General features: G+C 39.3%; 1 protein-coding gene across 4 annotated transcripts in view; it reads right to left on the reverse strand.

Annotated features, from left to right (window-relative positions):
• Positions 1–26,444, reverse strand: part of lrfn1 (leucine rich repeat and fibronectin type III domain containing 1) — a 167,368-nt gene that overhangs the window by 46,134 nt on the left and 94,790 nt on the right. The window contains exon 1 of one of the 4 annotated variants that reach the window (XM_034197931.1): positions 9,920–10,028. The exons of 2 other annotated variants lie outside the window; for them this stretch is intronic. The gene's annotated coding sequence lies outside the window, so the exon portion shown is untranslated. Of the gene's footprint in view, positions 1–8,299; positions 8,362–9,919; positions 10,029–26,444 lie in introns of those variants that run through there. One more of the 4 variants, XM_034197930.1, reaches the window with a different exon arrangement.

Genomic DNA, 26,444 nt, shown 5'->3' on the forward strand with positions numbered 1-26,444 from the left:
CGGGGGTAGCAGTTCCAGCAGAGAGCCCCAAACTTTCTTTTCCCTGGCGACATCAACCAGCTCTGACTGGGGGATCCCAAGGCGCTCCCAGGCCAGCGAAGAGATATAATCCCTCCACCTGGTCCTAGGTCTACCCCTTGGTCTCTTCCCAGCTGGACGTGCCTGGAACACCTCCCTAGGGAGGCGCCCAGGTGGCATCCTAACTAGGTGCCCCGAACCACCTCAACTGGCTCCTTTCGACGCGAAGGAGGAGCGGCTCAACTCCGAGTCCCTCCCTGATGACCGAACTTCTCACCTTATCCCTAAGGGAGACACCAGCCACCCTGCGGAGAAAACCCATCTCGGCCGCTTGTATCCGCGATCTCGTTCTTTCGGTCATGACCCATCCTTCATGACCATAGGTGAGGGTGTTTGATTATCCTCAATTCTAAAACATTTAACAAAACTGAAAGGAAATCATTGACATTGTGGTCTGTAAGGAGTAATTTGATAATATAACGTCAAGTGTTGTTTCCTATAGTTTGTATTGTGCTAACATACAATACAAATTTAAAATTTGTATTTTAAAAACAACACCAATATAAATATATTTGACTTAAAAATACATTTTCGTCATAAATGTACCTGCAGTGAAAGCATAATCTGCCCATGCAGTATATTGTATAACAATTAGTTTGCTGAGAAACTAGCAGAGGGATATTATTGTATTAGAACGCAGAAGTGAGATATCTGAAATAAGCTTTCTTCTATATCAGGATTTGCTTTGAAGACTTTGCCTACAGCAAGTTTCAGGAAAAGCGTATCAGAGCTGTATCAATTTATTTAAAGATTGGAATAAAATATAATTCATATCTCATACTTTTTGTGTAAGCACACAAGATTACAAATAACAAATGTAAAAGACAAATGTAAAATAATCTTTCTACCGTCTTAAAAAGAGGGGGGCTTTTTTCTGTCTTAGATATCAGCTCAGCAAAAGCAGCAAAAGAAACCTCTGCAGAAACCTTGAGGCGTCTCATTACATCAGATCCTGCTGACCATCAAACAAGCCTGGGAGCTCCAATCAATTATAGATTTCAGTGAATGTATTCATATTGGAGATAGTCGCCTTCCTTTGTTCTCCATTCCCCAGATATCAACGGAAGTGATAGCAATGTCTGAGCTTACCAGCAAGGAAAGCGAGGAACAACATCATTTAATAAACCAGAGCAATACAGGGATTAATTCCCCCATAGCTATGAGAGGAGGTTTTTGTGTATTTATTACAGACTTTAATCATTTCGATTGTGAGACTGGAGTAAAGGTTTTGGTTAGAACACAAAATGTCTACAAGTACCTTGTTTCCATAAACGCAGCGATCACAGTTGAGGGTTAAAGCAGCCGCAGGAGTGACACGCTTATTAAAGGACATGTCATGTCAGTTCAATGTCATCATGACTCAGCAATGGACTGACACAACCACTCGTTCAGGAAACAACGAAGCAGTTCGGAGGTATAGAGTAGCCTGATAACTTTCATATCTGTGAGGTCAAACTCATCCTCAGATCACTGAAACTGGGTGCCATTATACTATTCCTCTATTCCCCTGGTTGTACAGTCATGTACTCTTCATGTCAACACCTTGATTAATGACTTGATTTACACACAGGATCATATTCGCTGCATGGCAATATATCAATCATAGTGCTGGATGTATTCATGGGTTTTCAGCATCTGTGTTGACACAGTCAAAGCCTAATTACATCTACCTAATAGGGTTGCATGAACAGCAGTGCCCAGAAACTGTGAACATATTGAAAATATGTCACTAAGTGTAGACTTAATGTGTTTAAATGTATATAATTTATCAAGTTTAATCACTGGGTCCAACATTCTCAGAGTCAAGTGGGGAAAAAGTCAGGTGATTATTAAGGAAGAGCAGTTGTTTATTTCTGAGCCGTTACCACTAATCTAAAACTTCTTCAGACTCTAATGAGCGCTCCCATCGCACTGGCCTGGTGTGAACCGAGCTGAGCTCTTTACTTCAAATGAGACAAAACCTGTTTCAACGGAAAATTGCTTGTCGGAGCAGTTTGATTGAATAATTTGCTTTTTATTAGCTTCTTCAAACCTTTGGCATTAAAGGTCATGTAAAGATGAATGGTGGGTGTATGTGTGTTCCCCAGCCAATCAATACTCATGAATCGGGCGCTGACAGAGCACAAGGTTACCAAGAGAGGGCCCGGCCTTCTCAGTGATAATTAAGGCTGGTTATATGGTTAGACTACATCAGACAAAGCTGGTAGATCATACATCCTGAAGAAGGCTATTTGTGCCCTTACACAGAGCTTGTTAACTCAGCCTTAATTTAAACATGTTTAACAGTGGCTATTTCTTTGAATTTCACAGTGAAATAGTCGTTTGGATTAATATTTTTCACTTATTTTTTGGGCTAGTGGATGTCCTTATATTGGGCGTACAAGATTTCATATTATTTATTCAAACACATAAAAGATGAATTAAATCTCTGAGCTTTGATCACAAACACACTACGGTCCTCAAGTCCGTATATGGAATTGATATAGATTGTAAAAAAAGAGGAAATACAGAAATGCTTTACTTTATTACATCCCATTTAGCATTATACGTCTGATATAAATATTTCATTAACTAACTTAATTAAAACTTTAATTCAGTTAAGTAAACATTAGCTGTGTTTTTAGAAACGTACAACACAGAATAACATGATTGTAATCCTTTTTCATGATATATGATTAAACACATTAACAAATTCCAAATGTAATAAAACATGTATGAACTATTTGATACAAAAACATGAGTCACAGCCAGCTTTTATCAGTCTGTAAATGTTTTTAAACTCACAAAGACATGTGCAGCTTGAAGGTTCATTCTTGACCTTGGAAATAGTTATTTGTTAAAATTCTTCACATATGACAACTTTCAAATGTTCAATGTTGTGGCCTTCAGCGCTGAATAGAGTGTGGTGAAGGGGATTGAATATACTGTATATTCATAGATACATATTTACTCTAAACATGGTTTTATATTATTGCCGCTTTCTTACACTGTGATAGTTGATGCACATTTCTCTTACAATGAAGAGATACCAAAAAGGAAAAATAAGCCTTAATTATTTACATTGGAGAAAACTAAACACAAACTACAGACCGTATTACAATAGGATCACACCAGCGGCGGTGCAAAATCAGTGCAGCAGCATAAAGCGTGCGGGACAATGTCCACCTCCTCACCTCCTACCACTTTGCTTCTGGATCCTTTGCTCGGACCACACCAATCTACAAATGAGTGTGTATTCAAAATCAAATACACAAGGTTTGTGAACACATCTTACACGGTTGCTACCTAAACTTGATGACAAACGAGCGTTGAAAATAAAAAAGCACAACTTAGGCTTAATGTCATTAGTTTTGCAGGTATTTAGTCATAAACCAAAGTAGTGCAGAAAACTAAATGTCGGTCTGAAGATTGGAGCTAGAACATGACTATGTGTTCCAAATGACATGGCAATGGATCTATAGTTTTGGGGGATTTTTAACTGTGTAGTTGAAATGTTGATGCCACTTCAACAAAACCTACAGGATTCATCATCTGGACAGCCTAATGTTTGTACAATATTTCATGTCAATCCAATTGCCAAGATCTTTCATTATGAACCAAAGCCCTGGAATCAAAGACAGCCACATGAGAAACAGTAATATTTAGCTCACATAAAGTCCTAATTATGTTGTTTGCACCCGCTGCATGTATTTGTTGGCTCCAGTTACCTTTCAATAATTTGGGTAAGGACTGGATGACTGGACATGTTTGACCGGCCAACATCTTGTAAAACTTTTTAGCAGTCCATAGCTTACTAAACATCAAACATCATAATATGGTATTCATCCAAAGCTACTGGCAAGTGCTGAATCATTTATCATCAATAATTTCAAAGATTGCAGCCAAAATAAATATTAAATAACATTTGTTTTTGAAAGTGTTGACACATTTATACTACTAAATAAAGCATCATCAAGAGTATGAAGCAAATAGTATTTTGACACATCTCTGATCCAACTTTTGGCAGTTGAGATGCATCATAGGATATGTAGGTAAGTTTTGACATTGAAAATGAAGAATAGTGAGTGGAACAAAATTGACAATATCTCTGGTTCTGCTGCATCGATTTTGATTCCTAATACAAAACAATTATAGAAAACATTGTTATAGAAATGCATTGCTGAATAATTGAGAAATATCTTAAGACACGCCTGTATTTCAACAGAGTGATCTCAATGTAAATTAAGCAAACTGCTGAAAACTCCTGAAAATGCTCGTAAGCGTACCCCGAGTTGGGATTGTTTTGTTTTACTCTTTAGTATGTTATACCAAGGGATACTTTCAGAGCCTCCCCCTTAAATGTCTAAATTATTCTATTAAAATAATCAAGGTATATTTTCCCTTATGAACAAATAGCTCACTCGGATTAGATTTCACATTTCCCTAATTCCCAAAGAGCTTTGTAGTTTTGCATTGGGTTCCACCAATAACGTGCGTAATCCGTCCTCAGGCAGATATCTTAACACTGTGTACAGGTTTTGGTGCCATCACAGCATGGTGCAGTTTATGGAAATGTTTGGGCGTTTGATTTGTTCATGTCAGATAGACGGGAAGAAATATTACAAGGGCCTTAGTAATGTAGCTAAACAGAAGCAGTACCTACATATGGCTTTGAGGCACAGAAGGAAATTAGATTATTATGAACGGTATAGGACTCACACGGCTCAAGCTGCTCATATCGAAACCTACAACTACAATTCAAACGAAGATTGTTTTTGCAGAGCTATGGGTGGGTGAATATTCATATCAAACCTCATTAACTAAGCTACATCAGCTCATGTAGAGGAGGGTTACAAATATAGATCACCGTGTGATTGTTTAAAAACAGGGTCATTTGGTGTTGCTGTCTGCATGTCTCGTGCCATTAGCATGTGGAGTCATTCCAGTAACTGTGACACTTTGATCATTTTGTGCAGCCGTAATAAGGAAAGACAGGTCTGATATACTAAATTTTACAACTAGCTCTCCTGTCCCATTGAGCTTTAACCTGAGAATGCAAATCAGCTTCATGAAAACCAAGTGATTTCATGGTTCACTGACTGCCACAGAAGCATATGGGCTGCAGTCTGCAGAAAGAATGTACTGTGAAGGAGGGGGTTTACATATACTGTAGATCTTACCATAATCCGTAACTTTTCATTTAGTTATCATTCAGTCATATTTAGTCGCCTTTACACCTGTGCTGCAGCATCACAGCTTGCTGCATTATACTCTTGGGAATGTTTAAAAACACCGGGGAATTCAAGCCACACAGCTTTTTACACCATCAGTATTTACAGTATGTGGAAAAGACGTGGTCCTCTGTTCACAAATTCAAGCATGAAGATTACAAGGGCTTAGTACGACAAGTGTTAGCATATCCTGTTACATACAAGCCTCTAAGCAGGGTTATGAGAGAGTAATGGAGCTGCCTTTAGCTGGGTGAACATTTCTCACAATTAATTGAATACTGCAAAATAAAATATTGGCGCCTTTGCTGTAAAAATCCCTTTGGAGGGATCAATGATTCTGGGGGATTCTGAGGCAACATATTCAAAGGCTGAGGAGAGAATTTTCTTTTAATTATTTTTACAACCCCCTCTTCCCCATTAAAGTGGGAGGGCAAAACCATTTTACAGAGCCCCAAGCACGAGCGTAATTTGCTAAATGAATGTGACAACTTGTCTGTAAACAAGGGCTGGGACTAACTATGTCGTATGTAGGTGGTGGTGCAGCAGTCACCAACAAAATAGGTTAAAAAACAAGTGCTGTTCATTTTCCTTGCCCATCAAAACATCCCAATTCTCACCAGGCCGTTAAATACTCAGGGTTCTCTTATTTGGGTTTCTTTTTTAGTTCATTACCAACAGTAACAGGAGTTGTCTGTGAAGTCAACAGTCAGGATGAAGAGAACAGGCAGGAGAGGATAAGTTTGATACAAATCGTTTTCCAATATGTCGAAGAGGAATACATGGAGCTTATCTGATTTCCTCAGCTCTCATGTTATTGGTGCTGAATTCCAAAATCCATGTCCTTCATTTGTCTTATTGGCTTTTCTATAAATCAAGTTTAATCTACTGCTGCTTCTGAAAAACATTACATTTCACCAGTTTTTTTGTCATTAATTTACAGTAGACTATTTAAAGGTGGGGTAGGTAAGTTTGAGAAACCGGCTCGAGATACACTTTTTGTTATATTCCATGGAATGCTCTTAACATCCCGATAGCAATGAATATCTTAAGTGCTTTGACAAAACATCCATAAAAAAATGTCATCTGTGGAAGCCGTAGAACTGTAAAAAGTCAAACCAATCCGTTTAGCCGGGCCGGCTAAACGGATTGGATTGCCGCCCTGTCTGTCAGCCTTCCATCTCGTGCACGCACAAATGTATCTCGTGCACTCATTGGGCGTGCCGTCATTGGGCGTGCATTGCAGCAGTACTTCAATGACTCGCCAGCAACAGGCGGCCACTTTCACCAGTCTGCTGACGTCATGTGCGCGTTCATGTGTGTTGGAGGAGGTGCTCTGTAAGGAAGTCTGAAGGAAGGGGCGGATTCTTTTCGGCTGTGTACTTTCAAATTTGAGTGCACTCGAGCCGGTTTCTGAAACTTACCTACCCCACCTTTAACTGTGACGTGCATTAATATATGAACTATTTACAATGTTTGCCTTGTTTGTTACCTGTGTCTTCCTGACATGTCTTGACTAAAAGTGGAGTATTTGCTAACAACCAACTCATCTGGATCTCAAATCTTAAAGAGCCTGTGACACGAGTTTCCCCCATCATCCAAACCCATCAATTTGAGTAAATATTGTCCCCTTGAAAACCGTTACTGAACTGATTTTGGATATTTGTACTTTGATAACCATTAATCTGCCCTTCAATGTTGACCATTTTCTGGATCTGCTCGGGGATTCTTCAAGTCCCGCCAAATTATGTGTGACGTCATTGCGGGCACAGCACTCCAGCTGCACCGTTCAGGATCCCAGCATCTGCATGTAAACGCACGATGGCGCACACAGCAGCAAGCTCAGACAGCGATGACAGTTTAATTTTGAACGTGTCTGAGAGCTCATATGAGGCTGAAGGATCGGTTTATGTTGTATCTGTTAGAAGTTTAGGAATTAGGTGCGTCAATATGGGCGATCATACGGTCATGTAGCCAGTGGTGGAATGGGACTAAAAAATCATCCCGGGACTCTCGACCGGCCCACTTCGGTACCGCTAGTAAATTGTCAACGGGGGGAGTGGGGGATGACGTGCTAGTGACTTATCCGACCGGCCCACTTCGGTACCGGCCCATCGGGATTCGTCCCGATGGCTGATGGCCACTGCACCCAGCCCACGTAAACTGTAAACGTGGGGAGCCTCGCTGCGGGGAAACGGTGGACCTGGTGTCCCGATCGGAGTGGGAAAAATAATAATAATCCGTGCATTTTATCCATTAATTTCCCCAACATTGTGGTAAAAAAAACACACACGTTTAATCCATGTTGGTGTACTACAACTACAAAAAGCATTGTTTTCTCATCAGGAAATGCAGACCGGCTCAAACAAACAATTTTTAATCATCATATGTTCGCCGAATTGACATGAAAGCACTAATACATGTAGTTTCATCCACTTGAGTTAGATACCGTTATTAATCAGCTGTGAGTTTTAGTTTGTTTGAACTTAGTCATTATAATTTTTGTACAAAATGGTATAAGAATGCAAACTTAAATTGATTATAGTCTATTATCAATTCAGGTTAAGAAACTGTTGCTTGCATCCTATTAAAAAGGTATTTATTTGTATACTCTACTAAAATGCAACAAAAAAAGGGTTTGATTCTATTAATTTTGTCTTTTTTATTGCACTTTGGCTGCAGATTCCTGTGTAGCTTCAGATCTGAGTTGTCTTATTAGTAAGCCTAATGTATACTTTTGTAGCAACACTATTTTTATATAATGGCAAAGAAAGGGTTCAGAGTATTTTCTTTTTGTCCTGCGTCATATGTGGCAGCACTGTTCAATGTTTCTTGAAAACATGACCCACTGTAGTGAGGTGTGGATAAACTCCAACTCTGTATGTGTAACTTCAGTTAAATACTTGTATGTGTGTAGATTAGAAAGAGCAGAGGTAAGATAAAGGATCTGTAGTATTTTATGAGGTATTAATCGTACAAAGGTCAGTTTTATACAAGTAGAAGTGTGTATTTACCTGGTAGTAGGCTGTCAGTAGTCTCTATTTGGACTGGTAGATCTCGGCAGACTGGCAACTTTAAAAGTAGCTCTCGGTTCAAAAAAGGTTAGGCACCCCTGTTGTAGGGTTATAAAAATGAAAGGCAGTCAGTGATGTATGTAAGGACCAGGTTATGTAAAGCTGCTATGAAAGACAAGGTAACCAGTGCAGTGATGGAAATGTGATCCCTTTTTTTGTGTTTGTTAAAATCCTGGCCACAGCATTCTGAATTAATTCATTCTTTAAAAGTTTTTAGGGAGACCAGTTAAAAGAGATATCCCAGTTTTATAAATAAATACCGAAAACTAATGATTTCCCATCAGCCTCAGCTGCTCTTTGTGTTAGGATGCTGATTTTTGAAAGGAAAGATGCAGTCCATGGTATCTGAGACTTCACATTGAATTCACTACAGGAATGTGGTTCTGTTTTTGTTCTGTTTTGTTTTGTCATGTGTTTTTTTGTAGCGTAGGCTGCAACTGCATGTTGTTGTGCAGCCCTGTGTTGTAGAAGGACAAATGATCCTTGAATGGTAAACATCACCATGCTAGCATTGTAAATGTAAGCATTTTAGGCTTTGCTAAAAGCAACACTGTGGAAAGGTATAGCCTCACAGCAGAGATGTTCACAAGTCTTTTTTTGCAAGTCCAAGTCAAGTCTCAAGTCTTTGGTCACGAGTCCAAGTCAAGTCTCAAGTCTTTGTGGGGTGAGACTTGATCAAGTCTCAAGTCTTTGGTCACGAGTCCAAGTCAAGTCTCAAGTCTCTAACAAATAAAAGTCTCATGTCTCTTCTGGTTGTAATAAGCCTTATATTGTCTGCTGCTATCCAGTCTGTTAAGAATACTGCACAGCTATATCTAAGAAATTCAAAGCATGTACTGTATTATTATCACTCCTATATCTATTAGCATACAGTATCAGTACTGATTAGTTGTTTGTTATATGATCACTTTTAAACAGGCTATTGCAATGCAATATGAGGAAAAACATCACAGTTTAGCTAAATGCAAACAACTTATAAGCAAAACACTTCAGAATCAGAAATCAGTATCACAAATACTTTATTAATCCCCCGCAGGGAAACTGTGTTAAAAGTACTTAAAAGTAAACATTTGTTCTGCGCCATTTGCAACTAAAAACCTATTGCTGCAATATTATCTGAAATATACTAAACTGGTGATATTAAAACATGACCTGTTCCAAAAGAGATATCTACCATTAACACCATTTACCAGCCAAATGCTGGTAAATCATGCAAGTGGCTGGTACTGTATGTTGCACGCACCAGCCACAAATAACAATGGCAATCTATTGAGTGGCTGGTAACATTTCAACATTCACTAGGCTAACCATTTGGCCAGTGAACTAAAATGTTAAAATTTGATTTTTACTATATATAAACCTATTCCTCTATCCTCTCACTCAAACCCAGTGTAATGGTAACCTGATAAACCTGTAACATTAACGTTACGTGGTCAACAATACACCTGTAACCTGCCTATAAACCGACAGATGTATTTATGTATGTCACTATGTATTTTTCTACGTTTAACGTTAGCCAGTAGATGGTGGCAGCGGAACGTAATGATTAACGTTACCGACCTTTTTTATGTCATGTCAAGAGTTGGATGTCAACGTCCTACGCCTACGTGTCTACGGTTTGTATCCCGGTAGATGAACAGAGACTGATCATACAGCACCGGGTGATTCACTACCGCTATAATGAATTTTCCCTCCATTTTTTTGAATATGAGGAAATGACCTGCGTAGTCTCTCCCAGCAGCGGTTTGATTGGCTAGCGCTTGTACTGGCAGATTTGCATAAACGGGATTTGATTGGCTGACGCCAGCTTCGAGCAAGCATCGAGCCTCAAAAGTTGAACATTGTTCAACTTTTGACGCCGATAGACGCTCGCGATGCTTGCAACGCCTTGCCATGCTACCCACAATGCAGTTCGGCGAAGTTTGAAAATATCCTACGTCACCCCATTCAAATGAATGGGCGAAGCGTTGAAAGCATTTTTTGACGCCTGTAGTGTAGACGGGCCGTCACCCACAATCTTAAATTCTGTTTCACCCTAAGCATCAAAAGTATTTTGTCTGAGAAAAATGACATTTCACAATGAAGGGACCTTCATTCAACCTTTTGAGCAGAAAGGGAATTGAATGATTATTTCCTTTACTTATAAACATTTGAAAATACAACCTCAAACTGGTAACTCATTTGAATCCATTGAATCCAAAATGGGGTTTTTCATAATTTGCAATCCAAGGTTTTTCATATTAAAGCTGATTATATTAACAGTCTAGTTTAGTGTAGTTTAGATACATAGACTAAATGCTACAACTTTAAAATATGGATTATTTACAGAAAGTGTGCAAATTGTGAGATGATTTCCCAGCGTTCACTTTAAAATACTGTATATTCTATGCTGAAGCTACATTGGCTGCCATGTCTTTGAATCTGTGCAACCGGGCACATTTATTTCTTTATGTATTATTAACATACTTGGGAGATAATGCTACAACAAGGTCTGCGGGATCCATGCAGCTCAGATGGATAGCTGTTTCTTCAGGACACCTCTTGGTGCATTTGACAGTTGTAAACATATGTATACTGCTGGCTTGTCTGAGCCAGCCATTTATAATGGATGTGGAACCGTGCGGGATGGAACAAGTCACCTCTGGTGAGATTCTGGGACTCTATAAAATGTTAAAATTGAAGCTCTTCAAATATGCCCGGCATTTTCATGAATTATACCCAGAGCTTAAAGTATGAAAATGTCAATCGCTCTCTGTTAGGCCCTAAGAGATTTTAGACTGCAATGAGAAAATGTGTAAATATATGTCAATTTGGAGCAGTATTTAATAACCTGGACAAAATCGTTTTCTTTAAAAATTCAAGAGGTGCAGTGTGACATTGATTTCAATACAACATTTATATATTTTAGAAAAACTGTGTATTTCTCAAAGGTTTACGAAAAAGCAGTTTAATAAAACAGCTTTTCTCTTCTATGAATAATAATGAGATGTTTTAATTGGGTTTTAAGACGTTGTGGCCCACATAGACGATTGTCCTTGAGCTCCCCTTGTTGCTGTTTGTGCTTGTCATTGCTCTGTTTGAACCCTTTTTGATCTCAGTGAGGGAGTTGACACTGCAGACCAGGTCTTCCTGCTTGAAAGACTTGTAAAAGGGTTTATGTCACAGTTACTGCCCTTCAAACGGTTCAGACCATAACTTGCTGATAGATCATGTTCCTGCTGCTGGAGGTAGTTCATCGTCTCCACTGTATTTAATTTGCGGTGTTTCCCATGGATTGATCACAGATCCTTCCTCTATCCGCAATAAAGTCCAGATTGTAATTAAATTATTTAGAATTGTTTTTCTGTCAGGACCGAAAGTTCAATAACCGTTGGAACAGCAGGATTTATCTTTTGAACTACCACAAATGAATGAAAGTAAATTGCCTCTAACCCCTGACTATTTCTTGTATTTTGTGGGCAATACTGATTTCCATTCTATTTTAATGTGCACTCTCAGGCTCACTTATCTCTGCAAGGTAATAATATTGGATGATCCAAGGCAGTGACAGCACTTGCAAACAGGATATCTATTTCCCAAACGAACACCCACCGGTTCCAGCCTGCAAAATCATTGATGACGCGTTCAAAAACATTTGCAATAAAAAAGATGTTCATGTCCCGCCTGTAATGAAATTATTAAATCTGAATCCTCTGTCAAATTACACCAGCTGAAGCACCTAAATGAATGGCTTGCAGATATACAGTGATTTCTCCAGAATGTGTGCAAGTTAATGATAATGAATCTAAGATTACTGAATTCCTCCCACTGAGTTTTTCTAATCTGATTCGATAATATATCCGCAGCCTTTCTGGATATTGCAGCTAGTCAGAATATAAAGGGGGTTAATTTCTCTGTTTCAGATGTAAAGACTCTTCCATCTTCCTCCCCCCAGTGAAAGTATAGCAAAATTAAGGTCTCTTCTTACCTTGAGGAATGTATCAACGATTTTATTCATCAGAGTTTCAATTGTATCACCAGTTAGATTCCTCTTGTCAAGACCATGTTAGACCTCATTTGGTGATTATGTGTAAGAACTGCATTTGTTATACTTTTGCCTCTTTCCTTTCCTTTGACTATGAGACCTAATGAAAGGGTTAGAACAAATAATAAGAAAATGCATTTGAATAGGCATACTGTATATAATTAGCTTCTACTTTATCCAGACCTTCTTATTTGACAACAATAATAATAATATATTAATTTTATATAGCGCTTTTCTGGACCCAAAGACGCTTTACATTTGGGAGGGGGGGTATACAGACAAAACAAAACAAAAAAACAAACAAAACAAAACAAAAAAAAACACAACAGAAAAGCAGTCAGGAGGAAGTTGATTAAGAGGGGGGGGGGGCTTTATAGATAAAGAGTTGAAAAGGTGGGTTTTGAGGCGGGACTGGAACAGGGTGAGGGACTCAGACTCACGGAGGTCTTGGGGGAGTGAGTTCCAGAGCTTCGGGGCTGCCACAGAGAAGGCTCTGTCCCCGAAGCTCCGGAGTTTGGCCTTGGGGATTGAAAGCAAACCGGCTGAGGTGGATCTGAGGGACCGGGGTGGTTGGTAGAGGGTGAGGAGGTCAGTGAGGTAGGGGGGGGCCAGATGGTGGAGGGCTTTATAAGTGAGGACCAGGAGTTTGTAATTGATGCGGTGTGTAACGGGGAGCCAGTGGAGTTCTTTGAGGACAGGGGTGATATGATGCCATGATTTGGTGTGGGTGAGGAGTCTGGCGGCTGCGTTCTGGACACGCTGGAGTCTACTGAGGGAGGTGGAGCTGATGCCGTAGAGGAGGGAGTTGCAATAGTCAAGGCGGGAGGAGATGAAGGCGTGAATGAGTCGCTCAGCTGCAGGGCGGGTGAGAGAGGGACGGAGTTTGGCAATATTGCGGAGGTGGAAAAATGAGATTTTGACAACATGACGGATGTGGGGCTCGAGGGAGAGGGTGGGGTCAAATATCACGCCAAGGTTGCGTGCCTGGGTGGAGGGGGAAACAGGGGTGCCATCAATGGTGATTGTCAGGTTGGGGGTTTTGCTGAGGGTGGATTTTGATCCGATGAGGAGGAGTTCAGTTTTATTGCTGTTGAGTTTGAGGAAGTTGTGTTGCATCCAGGATTTTAGTGCAGTCAGACAGGATTCGATGTGGGTGAGGGGGGGGGTTGTTGGGGGATTTGGTGCTGAGGTAAATCTGGGTGTCGTCGGCATAGCAGTGAAAGTCCAGGTTGTATTTGCGGAGAATCTGACCAAGGGGGAGGATGTAGATGATGAAGAGGAGGGGGCCGAGTACTGAACCTTGGGGAACACCTTGGGTGACTGAAGCTGTGGAAGAGGAGTGGTTGTTGAGGGAGATGACAACGTTTTTATTGTTTCCATAATAGTATTTATTGACTCTTTCTGAATACTTTATTGACCTGCATTGATTCTTTTGAACTTTGTAATATTGATTTTCTTTAAAAGTGGATAGATCTGTTAAATCCATGGCTCCTACGGTCCATTTGTCAGTGTCCTTGAGCAAGAGACCTATGTGATGGAGGACGCCGTGTGTTAAAGAGACTGCATTTATAGATGGACCAAAAGCGCATTACTAGTCAGCAGTCATCCATTCACACACACTCTTACTGCGGCAGAGGCCATACAAGGAGTCCAGACAGGCGGCACTCACATTCACTCACACACCGTAGGCCAGTTTGGGTTTCAGTTCTTCGTCGAATGACACTGCAAGGGAAGAAACCACAGACCCTCTGATTGGTGGATGAGCGCTTTACTTTTAGGAAGGGAAACGGATTGTGGGAGCTGGGTTTTTCGGGGAGAGTGAAGTGAGTTCCATTTTCTTTTGTCGTTAATGATATGGCTCGATACAACTTTTATATATTCCTTTTAAAAATGGGGAAAGTTCTTTTTTCTTTTTGTCTCAAAAACAAAGCAAGATTGGTTTGTATTGTATTAGGTCTAATTGTTCTTGTATTGTATAGTACATGTTTTTTCAGTAAAGGGGATCCTTCAAAATGTAATAACTCGTCCCGAAACATGTTTATATTAAGTCTCTTTATTTTTTGGGTCTTTTTATTTCTTATACTGTTTGAAATAATAATCCTAGAATCTGGCGTGGTTCCTTTCAACGCATTCATTATTTTCATATTTTTCACAAACCTTGCCCCAGTTAAAGCTTCTATATAATGCCAAGCATGCAGAAAAGTAGACGTGAGTGTTGCAGACAGTGAGTGAATGTGAGACGGAGCCCAGTGATCAAACCCGTCCTCTGGGAAAAAGTCAGAAAGTAATGCCTCGGAGTGATGATGAGTAAAATATGTGGATTGTGCAGTGAACCATCTCGTATGTGTCACCTGCTGTAATGGTGTTCACTTGATTAATTGAAGTTAACGTGCATGTTTCTTGAAGCTTAAACACTCAAGTTTTGCTGTGCATATCTGATGAAAGGTTAGCTCGCTCCAATTTGTTTGCCAAAGGGAAAGGACTCGGGGGAACAGACGCAGGCTGGGGATTCAGAGTACCATCCTGATTTTGAGACCTGCTTCACGATGGCATGCACATCTAAACATGGCCAGCAGTGCGTGACTGATAGTCAATGACTTTGACGAAGAGACTCTAATCATAACATAGTGACAAGTCCTGTAAACAAATATTTAGTCAGGAAAGACATGCTGATAACTACTGTACGCAGACTTGAGGTAATTTAAATGTGAGCAACCAGAACATTTTCACTATGAGATATTCTCTGATTGTCTGCTCAAATTATCACAAAGAAAGGTGATTTAAAAAACAAACAAGGTGGCCATCTCTCAATTTGGACTCAGGAGAAAGAATTTCACAGTCAGACAGAATCAAAGTGGGAGAGTGATTAGAGGATTTATTGATCCATTTTATTTGGGCAGCATCTCTTTTTAAAGTGATTGGACTTGACCTCAATTTGTGTCTGTAAGTGTCTGATGACTTCAGACGATAAGATAAGAGACTGATTCGACAACTGACATTCGAAACCATTCCCCAGCTTGCTGTCTGCCTTTTAGCGGTATATTTAACTGTCAAGTGCAGAATGTGCCACAGACTAATTATACCTACTTATCCTGCGACACATTAGGTTTACAGTTGGAGAGGGATTTTGTTTTCTTCCGTCTCCAACTGCTGCAATTCTGACAAAAATGCATAAATTCAGATGATGACAATTTTATATTCTAAAATATGTCTGCACTGCATTTTGAATAAATATGTTGCATTTCATTTATTTATTTTTTATTTATTGAGCGGCTACTTTTTCAGAAAGACATCAGAAGAGCAACGGATTCACATTGCAGACAAACAAGCTCAAACATTGTTTCGATGAAGAAGTAAGTCGATCATTAGACTTTCCAATCATGCCTTAACCAACTGCAAATTGATTTCATGCTGCACACAGAGCAATTGTTTTCTTCATAACAGCCGATGACTGGTTGGTTACCTTCTCATTTTATTATTCTGTGCAAAATCCTTAAAGTAATCGAAATACACTACCAAATGAATACTGAAATGACCATTGTCTTTTTTTAAATACATATTATTGATCAATGATTGGCTCCAACTGCGTGGAAAAAACACATGGCCACCTGAGGCCTCAGTTCACGACATGTTTCAACAATAAAATGATGTTAATAGGATGAATCACATCTCTGTTATAAGACAACATGCAGTGTGAATATTTGCTCCGCTATAGTCAAGGTTTGAGGTGAAATAACTACTTTACAGGTTAGGGGACTTTTGTTGTTCACTATCGGTTAAAAAAAAGGATAATTAAAAGCTCTCTTCAGTAAGTCTGATGTTTTGTTGTCCACTCCGACCTCGTCTACGGTATACACATCATTCTTGCTCTATCCCAACTGCACATACTTCCTCCTTACACCCCAGTCATAATTACTACAGCTGATAGCGGGTGGAACAGAAGTTGTTTTAAGGTTACTTGCGAGATGACTGATGCTGTCATTCTTCCAGTAGTAGCCTACTGTCAGCAGTGTTGGGAAAGTTCACTTTCTACATGAACTAGTTCAGTTCACAGTTCACACATTTTAAAATGAACTAGTTCAGTTCACAGTTCACAAATTTTAAAATGAACTAGTTCAGTTCACACATTTTAAAATGAACTAGTTCAGTTCATAGTTCATAATTCAAAATGTTTAACTAAAGTTCATGGTTTCAAAAATGAACTAATTTATAGTTTATAGTTATTTTTTCAATACGTTGCTGCGAGCTATTATTTGTCATAATGATTGCCACAACCCATATAGAACCACAGACAGCAATCAGAATACTGGCATTTCCATAACGCTTTGCTGCCGCCCATTCAGTCCACACTATAGCTGCAGCTTTCATCTCTACAGTATATTTTCAAAAACATGAGGAAAAACGTGCTGCTTGAATGGTCTTTATTAAGTATAATAATCTAAATATACTTAAAGTACCAAAAGTGAAAGTAGTCATTGTGCAAACATATAACATATACACATGTGCCGACATAACTCTGTACTAACACAACACGAGGTAGGAACCAGCCTGAGGTATGAAACTAAGGTTACAGGCAAACGTTAGATTTTTTCCGTCTGAGTCAGTACTGACTTTAACGTAAAACTCTTTTAAATGCTCATACGCCGACGCCGTAGAGTCTGACTCTGAGCGAGTGCTGCTGCAGCTGCTCTCGGCTTCGTCCATACTAATTCATTCATTCATTCAATGCTCGCCGGTTCCGCGGTTCCACATTGTTTGTTGTGAGGAGTCTGATGACGTATATTTTAGTGCGACAGCCAGGGGTGACAGGCGCGTACGCGTCACAGGCAGCTTGCTGTTGCCAGATTGGGTGGTTTTCCGCATTATTTTGAAGCCTGTTTACGGTGTGTTTTAACTGGGTTTTCGGCTGAAAGGCATATGAAATCTGGCACCCTTTTGAACGCCGTTATAATACAGTGCTGAGAATGAACGCACTTTTGAACGCCGTTATACAGCGCTGAGAATGAACGCGTTCTCAGTTACGTTCATCTAGCGGAAATACAGTACGTTCAGTTCACGTTCGCCCAAAATATGAACGCGTTCATGAACGATCGTTCATTGAACGCGTTCAGGTACATCACTGACTGTCAGGCCTAATATCATGCATGGGGCAAATCATTTAAGGACATAAATTGGCCACCACCAATGATAAAAATGACTACACAGAACGGTAATTACTGAAAGTAACTACACAGTCTGATTATATCTGATTAAAAAAAAAATCCTACAATGTGTAGAAACTAAAATAGGGTTGCCGGACTCAAAAGGATTACAGCTTGAGTGAACACAAAATGTGCCGGCTTAAAATCAGCAGGGAGTGCCACAATCTGCAGAGACAACCTGACATCCTGCAAGAATGAATTTTCTTATGCCATTTCCCGGTGTCATGACCATACATCTGAGAGAATTGAATGAGCCCTCAGACAGTATGGACAGCAAGTCGAGAGATGTGGGAAAACAGACAAGCTTCGCAGAGAGGGAATTCAACTATCTTCTCTTGTCCCTGCAGTCACTACAGCACACTGCACATCAGCCTGAATGAAGGAACAGCGGTGTAGAGAGAGGACATGTTGCGCTGTCTGAACAGAAATGTCCTTCAGAGGCTACAATACAGAACAATGTGTTATTATCTAAGACCAGTGCATTATGTTATTCCACTCTCCCACTGTATTTCTCTTTGTTGATGTATTCATACATAAATGTGCTCCTTCCTCTTTACATTCATTTTGATATTCCACAGTATTTACGATTAAGGCTTTATGGCGCATACCCAATACAGGCGTAGTGTAATGAATACATTAGGCATTAGAGTGAGTCCTACTCAGAGGTCACATGTATTTTGCTGCCATTTTAAAACAGGCAGATCATGAAGGAATACAGCAGGCGAATATGACCAGTCAGACGCAAGTGAGCAGCCATAGGGGAGTACCTGAATAATTTATAGCTCTTCTTGCAGCGCTGCAAAACCAGGAGAGGGTTTTTTCAAACAAAGGGAACATGATGTCTGTTGTGAAATTCTGTTATGCTTTGTCTCACCCTGTCATGTATGCCACATTTCCCTCTTTTTTAAGATTAGTTTTATTGGATGTATGAAATTGCTGTCATGCAGTTGTAATTGATGCAGCTGTACGTGCTTCGTGAGCCGTTTACAAAATATTCTTGTGGGTGGATCAGAGAGCAGAAACCTGTATTTCAGCGTGCTCTTTATCTCTCATCTGCCTGCAGCATCGCGGGACATCCCACTACGCCTGTCTCCAGAGATGCCAGGTCGCACTGACACAGTTTTTCAGAGAATTTCATAGCGTGAAGCGTTAAACATGACACTTTTGTAAGACTTCCTACCGAGAAGCTCTTTGGCTTTTCTTACCGAAACTCAGCTTACACATTTGTTATCTTCTCTGCAGTGGCTAAAATATGCTACAAAAACGACACAATGCAAAGTATGAAGGACACAACGTATAACATGTGTCATACAGTATGAAAGCAGTCGCCTTTTTACTGTTGCCACACCTTCCTCTCTGTACGGCATCATATTTCTCTGCGGTTTTGATCTCAGCCTATGATCCCATGTGAATGGCTGCAAGCTCCAATTACTATTTGTGAATAGAAAAGTCTTGAAAAAGAAACAAAGACAGAATAGCTATTAACAACGCTGATACAAACAACAACAAGTTCCTCTTTGTGTTATTGTGGCATGTCAGTCATAAAAGAAGACAGGCCTGAAATACTTTGTCTTGTTTAGTCTATTCCGATTGTTGCATGCCCGTCTGTTTTTATGTTGTATCCTCTTACTGTATATGTGCTTTGAAGCTGTTTGTCCACTTTTTGTATATGTTGTGTGTTTTGTTTATTGTATAACATCAGGGATTGCACATGATTATTAGCCTGTTTGCCTAAATCTGACACATTTACATCTCATTAATGTTAATCAAAGAGTGCTATCCCTGATGAATACACGAGTGAAGTGAAAGTACATCTTTAAAGTTATGTCCGTAAAAAAAAGAGTACTTAAATGCATATAAAATGAGGTACGATAACCACATTTTCTGTGTTATAGCATGTTAACTTTAGTTTAAAAGTACGTGACAAATTTACAATGCAATAATGTCCAGCCTGAAATGGTGAAGGTCAGTACCGAAAATGAAGATTCCCATAATTGATTTGCTAATTAGTTGCCATTTATGCGACCAAATGGAGAAACAGTCTGTAGCAAATGCTGCAGAAACTCTTCCTCAGCAGGTGGCTGCACTTGCCTTGAGCATGGAAACAGAAACAACAAATGCATACAGTTATGCAAACAGATATGTTTGTGAAATAAAGAGATACAGATGGTAGCTCTGCTTTAGGGAATGTACACTGTGGGTCGATGTTCATCATTTCAACTGACATTTCCGAACACTCAGATGTCAGGATGCTGGTGCGGGGCCCGTTCGGCCTCTGGTGTGTCTGCCCGCAGCTTTGTCAAGATCAACTCCTCAAAACAACTGAACATTCGACGCTGCACATCGTTTGGTCGTCACCACAACACGTCATGTGTCAAGTCAATTGGATGAATGGTTTTTGAAGCTCCTTCCATTTTTGTTAGATGCCCAAGTTCATTTCAATGAGCCACTATGTGTTATCTCACATGAGAGCTAACATGATGTCAGTCAGGTTTCTAATTTTAGAGACACATCCCTCAGAAGGAGGACCAACTAAAACTCATCAAACAGTCGTTGAAGCAGCATCAGTCGGGCTGAGCGCTAAAGTCAAAGTGGACATTTGATATCAGATAATGTAACCAGATCCACCAGACTGTTAAAGAAAGTTGTCTTTGTAATGTAAATGTGTGTATAAATACTGTATAATGCATACAGTATAGATAATTAGAAAAAGGGACAGTACATTTGCATATTTATTTGATCTTTTAAACAGAGTTCCATGTAGTTTCACTTTTTGTACTAAATTAAATTGAGAGGAAATATTTGAACTTCACTGTATCTTAATATCCAGGAGGATTACATCCCATTTGGGATCAGACAGCAATTTGCTGCTTTGCGAGAAGGCCAGTCTTGCTGCACTGCACTGCACATGTTGGCAGAGAATGAGAGGAAAGTTTGCTCACCTCTCCATCATAATCTGTTATTCATCAAAGAGATCTATTTTCCGCCCCTTTCCGTGCCTCTTCACTGGACTCTAAACTCTGACAAAGTGCCCAGGTCCATGCCCTTTAATGATGATTTATGAGAGTTATCCTGAGGATGTTGTCAGATCAGGGGATGTGCTGTGGGTGTAAACCTGGGTGGTGACACGTGAAGAGTAAATAATAAAAAAGATGGTGTTTTTATCTGTAATTCGGAAAGATTATCTTGTGATCGAGTGCTGCTTTCAAAATGTCTGGAAACAATTGAAAGAAGGTCAACTTGGCTCAACTCCGTTCAATTGAACCTAACATTGATCATTAACCCTCATTTGTAACGTGTTTTTCTATAATTAGGGGTGTCACAAAACAGGACTCAAGCCATTATCATCAGATGGAATCAAAGGAGTAGTAATATATAATATTTATGTATTTATATATACTCATTTTCACGCAGTTGTATATGAAACTTGTCTGTCATAAACACAAAATGAAGTCTAATTCTAGAGAGCAAATATTCACCTAACTGATGTTTTCCCCAACTTTTTCAGGCTTCTAAAGTATGCCGCTGTGGTAATGTATAATAATACACAAATTAAAAAATACCCACACTCCTCAAAATGAATTCTATTGTGTGTGAAATCTAGCTGTTGTTCAACTTCTATTGCTTTGACACAATGCGTTTTGCCAGCCTTTTCTTAAACTGACACAGAATGAAGAAGGGTTGCGGCCTCCTCCTGTTTAATTATAGCGCCCTGAGAAAAGCAGCAGATGCCAACAAAAGACATCAAAACAGCTATTTGCATGAAGACAGTCTCATTTCAAAATGAGTCCAAAACTATACTTTGGTTTGCCTATATTTTCTGCATTCTGAATGTGTTCTCATCAAGGGAAATGTATCCAAGAGCTTTGCAATTATGTCAATTGGTTCATTATTCCTGCTGTATGATCAAATGAGAAAAATGTAATTTAGTTTATGACAGGCATAAGACCAGAGGCAGCTAAATCTTACATAAATGTTAATGTGATATTCTATTTCACACTTATAGTAAAAAAAAATCCTCTGCATTGCTGCTTATAATCAATCATTTATAAAATACTTTGCCTTGGGCTGGTTAATTATTATTAAACATTATGGTATTGATTTAAACTATATAGAAAACACTGAGTTTTATAACCCGAGGTAATGCGTTATGAAGCATTTGCCAAACTTCAGGGAACAACAATTGTTAAATAAGCATTTTAACAGCATCTGAAAGCATCCACACTACTAATTAAATTACTAAATATTAATTTATTTAGATGGACATTTTTTCTGCAGTGTTACATTCCCATTAAATGCATTTGAACCCTTTGTTAGCTGTGTGCATACTGTGGCTGTCAGCAAGTAGTTTGAGACAGTGTCTGTGAATAAGGTAAGCCTAATAAACTAAATTAATTTTGACTGCGGTCTACTTTGACTCTGTAAAAAATATATGTATTTATATATATGCTATTTCAATCTTTGTAGTTGTAGTGTAGCAAGAAGAAATATAATCAAAACGCTTGTCAACATGATTACCAGTGCATCTTTGAAGACTCAATATTTTCCTCCCTTCTCTCTAAAAAATATATAATTTGTCTCTCTCAAACACACTATCACTACCCTCCATAGGTATATTTGCAATATTACATAGTTATTTTTGAACATTCAAATACACAGTTCAGAGAACTGAATAGCCCTGCGCTTTGTTCTCTGCAGTCTTTCTACATGAAACAGCTTGTAAGAGGGAAACCTAATGAAAGTGGTGCCACCAGAACCTGAATCTGTTTTCATATCCTACAAATATTCAAATCAACACATCCTCAGTAACAATGATCCGCTCATCTCATTAAAAAATAAACATGTTTACACCCTATTTTAAGTATTTCGCATGTTTGTGGGGGAAAACTCTTTTTTTGTAATTGTTCATTGTCTGTTTCTATCCAGTCGCCAAATGACTTCAGCTGATAAAGCCAATTTGCGCTTCACTGAGCAATGCTGAAGCCAGACACTTCCCTTGTGCAGAAAAGCATCCTGCAGGACTGAAAATCAATGTCCTCTCACGGTGCCACATTATGTAAACCCCAGCCATCTGAAAACGATCAGAATCAATATCTGCAGCGTTTAGCGGCCATGGGGTGACGTCTCTCATACATACTTTGATATGAAGTCTGTGTAGTCTCTGGATTCTCTTTTACTTTTGTCTACTCTTGCAAAGGCTAACACACATGTAATGTTGCTTTAGACCAAAACATATCCCACTTATTATAATTACAATACCGTTAATCTGAGCTTTAAGTATTTAACAGAAAATAATGTTTAAACCTACATCCTAAAAAAACAGCGAAGCAAACTTCAAAGGTAATACATTACTCTTTATGTGACACCTGAGCTAGCACTACTATGAGTAACAGCAGCCGTACCTGGTGATTACTGTAAGACACAATAAATAAATGTAGCCAGGGAATAAAGAATTACTCATAATAACTTATTTGAATAGCCTGAGAAAGTTGACACACAACTACCACTGTTGTAGCTTTTCATGACATTGATTAAGCTGCTAGCAAAAGGTTGAAAATGCCACAACAAGTCATATTCTTCACTTACATCACAGACTTTGGGCTTATTACCAAATGAAGCAAGAAAAAACGTTTTCCAGTTGTCACAAATAATGAAAAAAGGAAAACAAAAGCGCATGGGGTATCTCACCGCAGTAAGCAGCTTAGATTTCCCTATTTTGTGGCACAAAGGCATTTATGAAAACGTGTCATTTGGAATATCTAGCTAGGTGATAATGTTCCCTCGCAAAACGTTTAACAAAAGGAGCACACATGAGGCGTCGGTTCATGCAGAGTTGGTGTCATGCGAGAGTACAGCAGTTAAAGAGCTGCTTTGTTTGTCTGCGAACACAAAGACCTAAATGTGAAGCACACAACAGCACATTGTACTTTGAGCATCGGATGCTTGTTGTGCTGTTGATGACGGCTCCATAAATAATTGCTTCACTACTGGATTAATGGTGCAGATAGCTACTCCTCCCTGAATAATTATTTACAGTAGAAAGCAAATTCCCTTACATATCTATGACCAACTGCACATTCCTGTGAGGAATATCAATGCTGTGGCCGTTCTGTCATAAATTCATCAAACCATCTATGTATTCTCAATCCGTGTTCACAGCAGCCCAGGGTGTTTTCTGCTGTTCATCAGAAGGGCTGTTTTCCCTATTGAGATAAGAAATGAAATCTGCAGGAGCAGAGGATGCTGGGTTTGCTGCAGGGTGGCGAAGCAGCAGCTCTGATAATGGAGCCGACTCCCATTGCGCAGGCTATGAGGCAAACAGCCGTGGCGCCAGCCCAACCCTGCCTATGAGAGGAGAGCTAACAGTGTCACTCCCTCCCTCTTTCTCTTTGTGCCTGTGAACATATGGTCAAATGTGCATGTGACAAACAGAGGAGGACCACATGCAGAATCATGTGGGAGGAGAAGGCAAGAATGTGTAGAACTGTAGGGTTCGCTTGTGTGTTTAATGCAACACATCTTCACTCCCAGGTCGGCCTATGTTGACTTTATGTCAAGTCCCCTGTCGGCTTTTTCCCCTTACTGTCGATTGATTTTACAGTGATATCTGCACTACTCATCGACTAAAAAACACCAGATTATCCTTGTTAATTACACAACATTGATTGGTTTAAATTGTGTGCAATGCTTTTGTATTTTTCCCCTAAGATTCGGAGAAACAAATGTTTTTTCGGAGTAAAAATGGCAGAAGACACTACGCTACCCAGAATCCCCAGCTATCGTTTGGACTACACCATGTGCTCTGTTTGACAAACCCCGTGATAGTCCTCAAGCTCTGTGATTGGAGAGTGTGCTCCGAGGGTTACGCCGAGCCTCGAACAGCACTTGAAATGGGATGGAATCACGGCAGACTGTCCAAAACTGGATTTGAACGGGTCCACCGCGTCCCCCCTCCCCCACCCCGTCCCCAGAACTACAAATGATGGCTATTCTGTTTCGCAACATGTTCTGTATCTATGGCACGTCTCTACTGGGAGTTGTAGTTTTAAAAGACGTTTTCGTATTTCCCATAATAAGAAGTTGCCAGTATTAAACTGTGTACATCCCTGGAGGTTTAGGGGATAGGAAACACTCACATTTAAAACATATAATTAATAAATGGGTGAAAATTGCTTGTGCCCATAATGGGCAGCATTAATATATATATACACACACATGCCAGCTAAGGTCAGAAGAGCTTTATTTAACAGCTGGTCTTATGTTTGTGACCCCTGTTGTTAATTGATAACATTACATTACATTACATTAATTGATAAGCCTGAAACATGCACTTGTTAAGGTTCAGAGGCACATTTTGCAAATATGGCAGTAGCCATCGATCAGCTTAAGATAAGATATACTATATTGATCTCAAGTTGGAACATTTGCATTACATCAGCATGTGTAACAGTTAAATATGCAGTGGTGTTTATTTGTAAATCATTTAGTATAATCACACAAATTCTGTGTTTTATATTCAACAATTCTGTGTTCTTTATTTATTGATTGTTCAATACCTGACAAGGTCGGAGATGAAATATCTACATACATCTTATAAGAGTATAATACATTATGTATAATATCAGTTAAAATAAGTGCTTCAACATAGTTAACATTGCTGGAGGTACGCACAAATATTGATAGATGTCTTGTAATGCACTATCGAGGAACCTGCGTCCCAAGTTTTTCATTAAATGCATAACTACACCATAGTTGTGTAGGCCTATATGATATGTCAATAAACCTTAGAAAATCTTGAAATCTTGAAAGGGATGTGCAAAATAGTCATTATATACAGTCTTTAATTAACTATTAGTAGAGAATAACGAGTAATTAATATACTTTATAGGGATCCTATTAATATCTAATAATAAAAATAATGAAATTCAATAACATGCTTTAACCACTAGGTGTCCCTTTATATCAGCTGTGCACCTTTATGGTGTAAATACAGCCTATCTACCAATTGGATCAAATATAAAAGTCAGCCGAATTAGTGTTGATACTGCAAGGAGACGTATTGTGTGAAAATAAATGTAAGATGTTGTTTAATGGCTGATATATTTATGATCCACGTCACGTTTTCAGTTCCTCATGTTTGTCTAGAAGTCTTCTCATCAGGGCTATATAAATACAGAACTACGGCAGATATGTAATATTTAATGCAGCCGAACCGTGTATTACCATGCCGTTATGTGATGACTTCCAAAGAGAAAAGCAAGCACACTCGGAATAAAGTATTATTGTATTTTTTTTGTTTTTCTGTTTCCGTTATTTGTTAATGACGATGTGCTGTGAGATGTGAGACTGGAATTGCACAGGGGGAAATAACGTAGGCTATCTTTAGATGCGGATTTTGTTAAACTAATATGTTTGCGCTGTGTACCAACACTATACATTGACGGGGAAGGGGGTAGCAATAAAGATAACACCATTAAACAGTTACACAACATAACAGAAATAATATCGATAGCAGCGTCCCTAGCAACCACCTTGGTAACAATGAAAACGTTATGGACGCAATTTCCTGAAGTAATCTTCGTAATAACTAGCAAACTAAAGATCATGTACATCCACTGCACACATAATCTGAAATAACAACTCATATTTCTCGCATCAAATGACATCAAAACGCATTTTAATGGCCAAACTAACTTTAAAATAGGCATTTTCCATCGAGAATAAAACGAAGTTCGGCCATGTTTTTTTTTTTCTGCAGGGAGAAATTTGAAGATCACGTGACGTCAAACAGAGCACATGGTGTAGTCCAAACGATAGCTGGGGATTCTGGGTAGTGTAGTGTCTTCTGCCATCCTTTACT

The sequence above is a fragment of the Gymnodraco acuticeps genome, unplaced genomic scaffold (assembly GCF_902827175.1).
Source record: "Gymnodraco acuticeps unplaced genomic scaffold, fGymAcu1.1, whole genome shotgun sequence".
NCBI lineage: Eukaryota > Metazoa > Chordata > Actinopteri > Perciformes > Bathydraconidae > Gymnodraco > Gymnodraco acuticeps.